This window comes from Lactuca virosa, chromosome 8 (genome assembly GCF_052849685.1).
Source record: "Lactuca virosa cultivar CGN04683 chromosome 8, Lactuca_virosa_CGN04683_v6, whole genome shotgun sequence".
Classification (NCBI taxonomy): domain Eukaryota; kingdom Viridiplantae; phylum Streptophyta; class Magnoliopsida; order Asterales; family Asteraceae; genus Lactuca; species Lactuca virosa.
Window position 1 is genome coordinate 139,479,544 of NC_136433.1, and position 10,516 is coordinate 139,490,059.

General features: G+C 32.5%; 1 pseudogene; it reads left to right on the forward strand.

The window, feature by feature from the left end:
* Window positions 1-598: 598 nt before the first annotated feature.
* LOC145128312 (putative aspartic proteinase GIP2 pseudogene) lies at window positions 599-2,256 on the forward strand (annotated as a pseudogene).
* The last annotated feature ends 8,260 nt before the right edge of the window (window positions 2,257-10,516 follow it).

The window sequence follows — 10,516 nt, forward strand, 5'->3', positions numbered from 1 at the left end:
TATTGCTTGTGTACAATGATAGGGTTACTTGCTAAGCTTGAATAGTCTAACCATTATTTCTTGATATGCCTTTCAGGCCCAAGTAACCCAGATAGGGGTAAAGCTGTAGCCGAGAGATAGAAGACCTTAAACAAAATGTATAATTTTGCGTTTTGTTATTAAAGGGATTGTAATACCCGACTTGATCCTCGGATGTTTGTTGTATATATGATCTATCGATAACTACTTTTATGTTACCATGTTAATATAAATATACATAGTTGTTTATGATTCAAAAATTTAAATAAAAAAAATGGGTGTACTTTGTATTAATTTTTCGGGTATTACAAAGAACATATACAAACAAAAACGAGAATTTCATACAGGAAATGGCAAAAATTGGATGCGGTCCGGTTGTGGAAGGGGGCTGCCAAACTAGTGAAGTAGTGATTATCAATGAAACATGCTAAATTTGTGGCTATTTCTTAAGAAAAAACTTAATAAAGTATAAATATGCATGTGACAGAATTATGAAAGAGTGTTAATTTAAGAACCATGTGGGTTTATTTAAAATTCTCCTTTTACATATTCTATTATTATGCATCCACTAGAGGTTCCTGGTTTACTAATGTCGTCATGGGCATCAAGATTCAAGAGTACTATAAAAAAAAACGCCATTCCCATCAATGACTTGGCAAGTACAACCACAATGGCATCTTCTCAAACACTTACCACTCTCTTCATCTTTTCTCTTGTAAGCTTCTCTTATGCCGCTTCAGGTCCTCCCAAACTGCCAAAACCGAAAGCCATTCACCTTCCAATTAGAAAAAATCAAACAACTCTCCAATACTACACCACATTTGAGTCTGGAAACCCTGAGGAACCTAACATAATCGATGCATTGATTGATCTTGGATCACCATCTGTTTGGTATGATTGTACATCCTATGTGTCGTCTTCATATAAACGAGCATCATGTGGTTCAAGCAGATGTAAGAAGGCCAGGGGGTCATCCTGTATAGATTGCAACAAGACTCTTAGACCAGGGTGCTCCAAAAAGGACACCTGTGGTGTGCTCACTTACGTCCCCTATCTAGTGTACTATACAGACCAAGTGCTTAGTGAAGATACCATGAGAGTATATTCGACGGATCGTGCGTATGTTTGGTTTAGTTACTACATAAAAAAATTCCAATTCTCTTGTGCCCTCACTGTAGAGAGCTTACCTGGTGACCATGCTAAAGGGTTGGCTGGCTTTGCAAATATAAACATCTCATTGCCATCACAAATTTCATCTTCCTTAAAGTTAGCTAAAAAATTTGCTCTTTGTTTACCTTCATCATCTGAAAGTGGATTAGGGGATATATTCATTGGTGGAGGTCCATATTACATGCCTCCTAGTATCGAAGATCAATCTCTGTCACTAGTAACCACCCCGCTTGTTGTCAATCCGATTGCCACTAACCCCTTTTTTGCTGATGGAGAGCCTTCCCTTGAGTATTTTATCAATGTCAAATACATTGAAATACACGGTAAACGTGTAGCTTTTAGTCCATCTCTGCTATCTATTGATAAAAATGGAGTTGGGGGAACAAAGATTACTACTATGGAACCTTATACGACTTTGCATTCATCCATTTATAATAGTCTTGTTAAAGAATTCACCAAGGAAGCATCAATGAACAAAATAAAGAAGGTAAAAGCTGTCGCACCTTTTGTGGAGTGCTTTGACTCGAGGACTGTTCCCAACACGTTAACTGGACCAGCAGTTCCAAATATCGACCTTGTTTTGGAAGGGATTACTGTAAGGATGAGACTGTATGGTGCAAACTCAATGGTGAAAGCTAAGAAGAATGTAATATGCCTTGCATTTTTTGATGGAGGAATTTGGCCAACAACATCTATTGTCTTAGGTGGGCATCAGTTAGAGAATTATATTCTAGAGTTCGATCTAACTGCGTCAACACTCGGACTCTCTTCGTCTCTCCTGCTCCAGAACACAAGCTGTTCCCATAGCAGGGTATATTAATTCCCTGGGTACTTTAGAATGTATTTGTTTTGTTCATATTTCTCTAGCTTTCCTTTGTAATGTTTTGAAGCTAGCTAGTCTTTCAGATCAATATTGTATGATCTACTTTGTTTTGTATTCCAAGAATCACGTTTTAGTGGAAGATGTTGTCTATCGCTTTTTGTTCAGTAATAAATATGGAAGAACATGGGAAATGTAGCAAAAAGTGAAAGGAGAATCTTAATAGTATTTTAAAAAAAGTTTTAAAAGCTTGAGGGCATGCCTCCTTGATTGGAGGAAATTTTGCAAATATTTGCGTACTTGAGTTTAATATTGAGTATACAGTGATTTTCAAATATTTGCGTACTTGAGTTTAATATTGAGTATACAGTGTGGTTGACAGACACAAAGATCAATTACTTGTCCTTTTGCATAAAAAAGAATTGGATCATATTTTTCCATCTATACTTGATTGATTCTTTTTTATAAAAAAAGTGAAGTGTAACTTTTGGTCTCTATGCATTACAACCGTCTAGTTTTAAAAACTTTTAATCTTTTTTTTTTTTTTTTTTTGAATGGTCGTCGACAAAATCTATCAGCCTTTTGTCCTAACACCGTTAATTTTTTTTTTGTTAAGTCCAATGTAAAAGATATTTTCAGATGTTTGTGATTGCTTATTTAAAACAATTTATATTTACAGTTTATTTGTGAAATCGATTATCGGTTTTTTCGGTATCTATCGAAACGGATTTTTAAGACAAATGTTTGGATTATCTCATCCGCTGTCAAGGCATAAATAGTATGGCTATTATAGTAATTAAATTGGTGTAAATAATTTATCAAGACATAATAAGTTAATAAGTTATTTTTTAGTGTTTGACAATTTGTAATTATAGTTGTAAAATAACCAATAAGGGCCGAATATATAGACATAAACAGTATGGTTATTATAGTAATTAAATTGGTGTAAATAAGTGATAAGTTATTTTAGATAGGTTACATCCCACCGACTTATCAAAAACTTATTATCTAAGTCAATAAACACTTTTAATTTTAATGTGTCTAAACACTAAACACTTCTTATTAAGGTATGATGGAGGATATCGACCCCTGTCAACCCACTCAACTCACTTGTCACATCAATTTTTCTCTATCATCTCTATTACATTTTTTCCAACCCAAAACACATGAAAATTTCATATTTCCCAACTCACTCAATCCCCTTGTCACATCACTATTATTATTAATTAAATTAGAAAATTAAAACATAAAAAAGTAACTCACAAACTATAAAATTAATACAAAATAAAGCAAAAAATAATTAGTTTTGATACTAATTTTAATTTTAAACAATTTTATCAAAAGAAACATGATATATATATATATATATATATATATATATATATATATATATATATATATATATATATATATATATATATATATATATATATATATATATATATATATATATATATATATATATATATATATATATATATATATATATATATTAGTTTATAATCCATGTTAACCACAGTTATAAAACTAATTAAACTTTAATAATAAAAACTTAAAATTATTAATCAATTATTTTAACTAAATTATTGATTAAAAGATATTTGTTTAGTTATATAAAATTATAATCGTTTATTTAAATAAATAAGTGAAATTATATCAGCTTATAATATGTATTAATTTTATTGTAATTTTTATTCTAACGTTATTAATTTAATGTAATTAGAGTGAAAATTTAAATTTTGAATTTTAAAATAAAAAATCAATAGGTTGACAAGTGGCATGACATTAATTAAGAGATCTAACAGGGTGACGTATGACAAAAGAAGAATAAAGCTATTATTTTATTAGAATAAGGATATATATATATATATATATATATATATATATATATATATATATATATATATCCTTAATAAAACTATCTCCTACATGTCACGTGTCCTCTTATAAGCACTGTCTCCTAGCACATGTCATTCCACCATCAATCTAGTATCTGCTTTTCCCGTCCATTCACTCACAACATCCATCGACATTCACTTCCTAAATATCAACATTTGGTTGACTTAATATGCATAAATAATTATCTTATATCCTAAATTAGTTGCACTTAATCCATAAAACAAGCAACTGTTATACATCAATCCCGATTTGTAACATACTTTATATACATCAATCCATTCGAATCCCTACAAAAAAAGGAACTCACAAGCTGCCAAATTTAATACTAATATAATCATCTCATATAAATTGTAGAAATAATTCAATACAATTTTCCTTTTTTTGTTTTATATTTAAAGAAACAATACAATACAATTTACTTTTCTCATATACATTTAAATTTCAAATTACTTCTCTGCATATAATCAGTATAAATATAAATTTGAAATTGATTGCGAATGTAATCTTATCATCTGTTTTCTATTCCGTATTCATAGGCTAAATGTTATACGTTTCAATCATCAATTTCTTATTTTTCTTATTTCCTTATTCATTATTCCTTATTTGCAGTTATAAAAGCATTTCCACAGAATACCAAATCATTCATAGAATACCTTAAAATTCATTCGACAACCTTTCATTCACAGTATACCAAATCATCGGTTAGTGTATAATCATCTTAAAATTCATGCTTTATCTGTTTGATTATATACTTTTTTTTATTTATGTTATGTTCACAAAGTGTATTGTGATAAACATGTAACAGTTTTGACAAATGAAAAATAATTCATGCTTTATTTGTTGATTATATATTGTTTTTTTGTTTCTGTTGTTTCTGTTTGTTTCTTTTTCATTCTGTTTCTTTTGTGTTCTTCTATTTCATGTATTTACTGTCAAATTCAAACTGATGTTCTGAAAATGTATCAAATTTCACGCCTCCTTTATGTCACGTGTCACTACCACATAAATTCTTGGACTGATTTTCCCGTCCATGTATTACTTCGATTGTCAATTATTCAGCTCCTAAGATTAAGCAAATTAGTTATAATATCCAATGAAACTGCATCTCTACAAACTACAGAACGTATATCACTTTTTTCAATCCATTTGGTTAGTCTACAACAAATAATATTAACTAATTTATGTTTTTGTGTTCTACAAAATGTTATTTACTTTATTGTTTTCTTCGTCTCCTTCTATTAAGATTCTCCTTCTCCTTCTGTTACTTTTATTAAGGATGTGATTTTCATAGATCATCCTACTTTTATAGGTATATAATATATATTTTGGTTTATAAATCAAACAGGCATCTAGACATGGTACTTTCATTCTGAAAACATATTTCATGCATGCTAGACTTTGATTTACTCATATTTTCTATTCCATTTTGCTTCTTCAATGATTTTTTCTGTCATGGAAAACAAAGAAACAGAAGATAGTGTCAAAATCCTCTTGTGAAGCAGAATATAAAAGTCTTGCAGCCACAATGTGTGATCTTCTTTGGATCAATTACATCCTTAGAGATTTACAAGTGAAAATGAAGATATCAGTTGCTCAATGGAGTGATAATAAATCAACTATAAATATAATAAAAAACCCCATTTTTCATGAGAGGACAAAACATTTGGACATCGATTGTCATTTAGTAAGAGATCAGTACAAACTTGCGTTTTTCATACCTAAACATGTTCCAACCAAAAGTCAACTAGCCGAACTATTCACCAATGGTCTGTGATGTGACATCCCCAAATTCACGATCATTTTAAAAATTTTATTTATGCTTATTTAAAAATCAGAGTATCCTTTTTGAAAAGTAGTATTGCAGAATTTGTTCCCAGAAAAAAATGATAATAGTATTATCAAAGCATTTCCGAAGAAATGTATTTTATTTATATTAAAACATTGGGAAGTAATCGTCAATACAGAAACATAAGCATAAACATACCTTATATTCATTTACACTAATGATTTACTTCTCCTTTAATCTCTCAGTGTAATGTGTCTTCGTATCGATACATGTGATACAAATAAACTGAGTGGGTCAGGTTAGGAAACCTGGTGAGTACATAGGGTTTTTAACCCACAATAATATAGTTATTATGTTTAATCATCAAACAATTAACCCAACTTCTCATCCCCATTATCTTCTTTATTCTTAAGGATCTACCCTAAGAATCATCTATTATTTCTTCATTCATTCCTACGGATTGTCCTAAGGAATAGGACGAAGTCCATCGCTGCCAGGGTTTATCTAACAGGCACCAAGTCCATAGCTGTCGATGTTATCTGATAAGCACTAAGTCCATAGCTTCCATTGTCCATCTATAGGGCACTAAATCCATAGCTGCCAACATTCATTTGTAAGACACTAAGTCCATAGTTGCCTGGTTTTTAGAGTACATCTGGTGTACATATTATTCATAGCACCTACAGGCTGCGAGCCTGCTAGTGTTCCACTGGATTGCCTAGAATAGTCTGTAGTCGTCATCTATACTCTGCTAGATGACTGGATCATCGTTAAAGTCAAGGCTTCTCGTCATCTTTCACATCTCATCATCAATATCATCTTTCATCTCTCATCATTCATCTACCCATCTTTACCCAATATATTTATAGGTATAAAGATACATATACAATTTAAATCACGTAAAACATGTATAAATCGTTCATCTAGCATAGATATCAGGAACACAAATAATAAGCACATATGGCATGTATTAATATTAAATACTTCATATCTATGTGTAAGATGAAAGTAACTATGCACTCACTTGTTAAAGTGATGACTCCAAACTCGGGCAACGCTTCGCTTCTAACAATTTTATTTTCCTTCGACGAAACCTATTATCATTATCACTAGATTTTAGTCTAATATTATTGCGACTAATTAGTAGTCTAGATTTATCATTAACTCAAGGTCTACGAGTAATATTGTTTTTCTTGTATTATATAAGTGTTAAACAATATTTTTCAACTACTATGTACAGACATGGGCCAGACATGAAACACCGGATGGCAGGACCATTTTGGCATTTAAGCTAGTCTGAAATCCAACAACCCTATGCGGCCCTTCAAACCAGATCCCCCGTACCGCGAGCAGTTAAAAGGTATTATAATAACACTTTTTATAACTTATAATACTTAGCACATATATTGTTTGTAGGTTCATAATAATGATAATGAAATTAAACATAAGTTATACTTAAAGTAGGATAAGCATAACTCATTTACAAGGAGGTTTTAGCTAGGAGTAGGGCTCTGCGGGGCAGAACTTCTTCGCTGAAACTTTCTAAAAAGATTCTTGTAGCGCTTCAGCAATCACCTTACTATATTAAAACTACAGAAAGAGAAGTCGAATCATGAGGGACCGAAATGCTCGGGGGATAAGAAGAGAAAGACTCTTGAATCAAGAGAATGGTGCAAGAAATATGAGAGTCTAGAGTCTCTTATTTATAGTAATTGAATTTTCAAAAACCACCCTCTATGGTTACTTAAATGACCTTATAGTTATTTAAACGACTAAACACCCATTTATAATACTATTTTAAATAGATTTAATGATATTTGTACTAAACTAATGTCGAAGTACTCAACACTAGTCTTATAACGTCCGCATCGCCGATACCTTTCTAATGATATATACATATGTATATATGTATACGTGTATATAATTTATACTTTATTTTAATACGTAAATATGCTATTATAAATTATAACTCATTCATACAAACTCCGTTTTTGACGTTCTTTATATCCACGATTCCACGCGTAGCTATTGACGAGATCTACAACTTTCGTTTAGACTCCGTCAGCTAATTTTGACTTTATTTTTCGTCCATATTTTTATAAAATTAAATAATTTTGCTAAAATCATAACTCTCTCTATAGACTCCGTTTTTGGCATTTTTTTTCTCAAAATTCTTATTATAAAGAGTACTACGATTTTATTTTTTTGTGTCTTTAGCTAAAAGTTGACCATTCTCTTCGTACCTTTTTACGTCATACATTCATTGTGTGCGGCTGATTTTTATATCTTATAAAAATCATATCTAATTCATATGGAGTCGAATTTCTATGAAATTTATATTTTTGGGATCGGGAAGACATGTACTTTCTATATATATATATATATATATATATATATATATATATATATATATATATATATATATATATATATATATATATATATATGTTTTGGCGCACTTATTTTTACAACTTACGGACGATTCGGCTGATTTTTCCTATTTTATTATATTATAATAATCATGAAACACATAATATTCATATACTTCTTCTTTATTACGTCAAATAGGTTACAATTGTTGACTCTAACTATTACTTTGGTTAAAATTATTTATCCTAGATAATCTTCTATTAAAAAAATCATTTTTAACGTTTATTATATCTTAATTGACTAGCCCAAATTTGCGGGTGTTACAATTATCTCCTCTTTAGGATGATTACGTCCCGGTATCATCAACAAAACAGGGTTTATATAATGACTCCACATGTTATCTTTTCATCCTAGGTAATAAACGTAACTCTTATGTACTTTCAAATGAGTATTTAACTCTTGGACCGCTTGACTGCTGACGGTGCTCAATCTTGCACCCGCTCTTTATCTCATGTTGGACTTTCAATCGTAACCTTCGAGTTATAGACTTGATCTTTATTGGATACTCTTACTCTTTCTTAACAAACTTTACTTAAGATAAGTTCTTTACTTCGATTACCATAACAGACTGATGGGTCATGTTTTAATGACCTCTCATCGTATGATGCAACGCTTAGACTCAGGTCTTTTTGAGTCAGATTCTATAATGGAAGATACATTCCTTCATGTTCTAATGTGATATAATCACATTCTAGCTTGTAGCACTTCTAGCTATAAGCTTCTTACTTAACGACGACCGTGATACTTCAATCTTTTGGTTTAAGTCGGATGCTACATCGATCTTGGTTCTCTGAACCATGTAACATACTCATTTTATCCAGATTCGATTTGATATGACCACTAGGGTCGGAATAACAATCATCTTCTTAGTCATTACCGAAACGACGGTAACGACAGACATGAACAAAACAGAATCAATTACTAGCCTTGGTAACCTTGTGACTTTCCCTGATCCAAGTGTGATTCATGTGCTTCCGGTAGTATAGGCCTCTACTACCTTTCACACTTACTCATACTCGTCCCAAGTATTTTCTCGCAGTTCTCCAAGTCACCACACAAGAATTTCACATAGTCATTTAAGACATCGGATAACATAACTAAGGTTTATATTATTTCTTGAAACGATTACATAATATTCAAGTTCACCCTACACTATGCCTCTTATATTAGGCTACACCACATGGTACTATTTATGTGGCTACTTTATAACTCTTTCTACGAATATATAGATCCTTACTCATGATCCCTCACATCCTCACCTGCTTCATCAAGGATCCTCTGGAATGCTCTTGCCTGTGGCTTCGGCTACGCATTTGGCCTCGCTGCTTCATTTTTCTTTGGGTAATCCTTTGACATATTCCCCTTCTCTCCACATCCGTATCATACCTTTTCATTAAACGTACAATCCTTGGGATAGTGACTGATCCTCCCACACTTATAACAAGTCACTTCTCCGTAGCATCTCCCATAGTGCTTCTTTTTTCACTTCTAACACCACTTTTCTTCATTGCTATCCCCATGCCTCTTGTTGTTGGGGTCATACTTCGGAAACCTATTTTTCTTGTCGGATCTTGAAGACTCCTCAAATTTCCTCTTCTCGCCAACTTCAACCTTGTTGGCGGTTCTGCCTTTGATCATTTCTTCGACAAAACTTAGCAAACCAGATGGCTGCTTCAAGAGTAGGTTCCTGGCGTACTGGCACAATGTACTCCCATGGTAGTCCCTTTGTATACTTATCGATTTTTGCTAGCTCGTCAGGGAGGATGCGCAAAGAAAACTCCATCTTGTCTGTGAAGGCGTTGGTATACTCATCAATGAACATGTTGCCCTTTTTCAATGTCAGAAACTGGTTCTCCAACTCTAGCATGTTTTGGGCGGAGCAGAACTTGCATTTAAAGTGTACCAAGAATTCTGCCCATGTCAGTTGTAGTGGCTCATTGGGGCTCATGATCTTTCCCAAAGTGTTCCACCAACGAACAGGTCCACCCTTAAACTAACGCACAACATAAGTGGTTTGTAGCTTGCCCTTGCAACCACATGTTATGAAAGCTAGTTCCATCTCAAAGATCCAGTCCATAACTCTGATTGAATCTTCTTTCCCAGTAAATGTTGATGGTTTTCAAGTTGTGAAGTCTTTATACTTGCATCCATTCCTTTCAATCCCTTCATCTTGGTTATTTCTTCTAACCATTGGCGGTTCAGCTTGGCTAATGGTTCTACTATTGTTTCCTTCTTCTGACTGTCCCTCATTCAGTTCAGGTTGCACAATTGGCACAGTAGGTTCATCCCTATTAAGCAAGATTTTCCTCATCTCCTCCCTTTGTTCAGCCATCATAGCCAAAATCATTGACTGGACTCATGCCATCGTGATTAGCTCGGGTGCAGCTGCTACC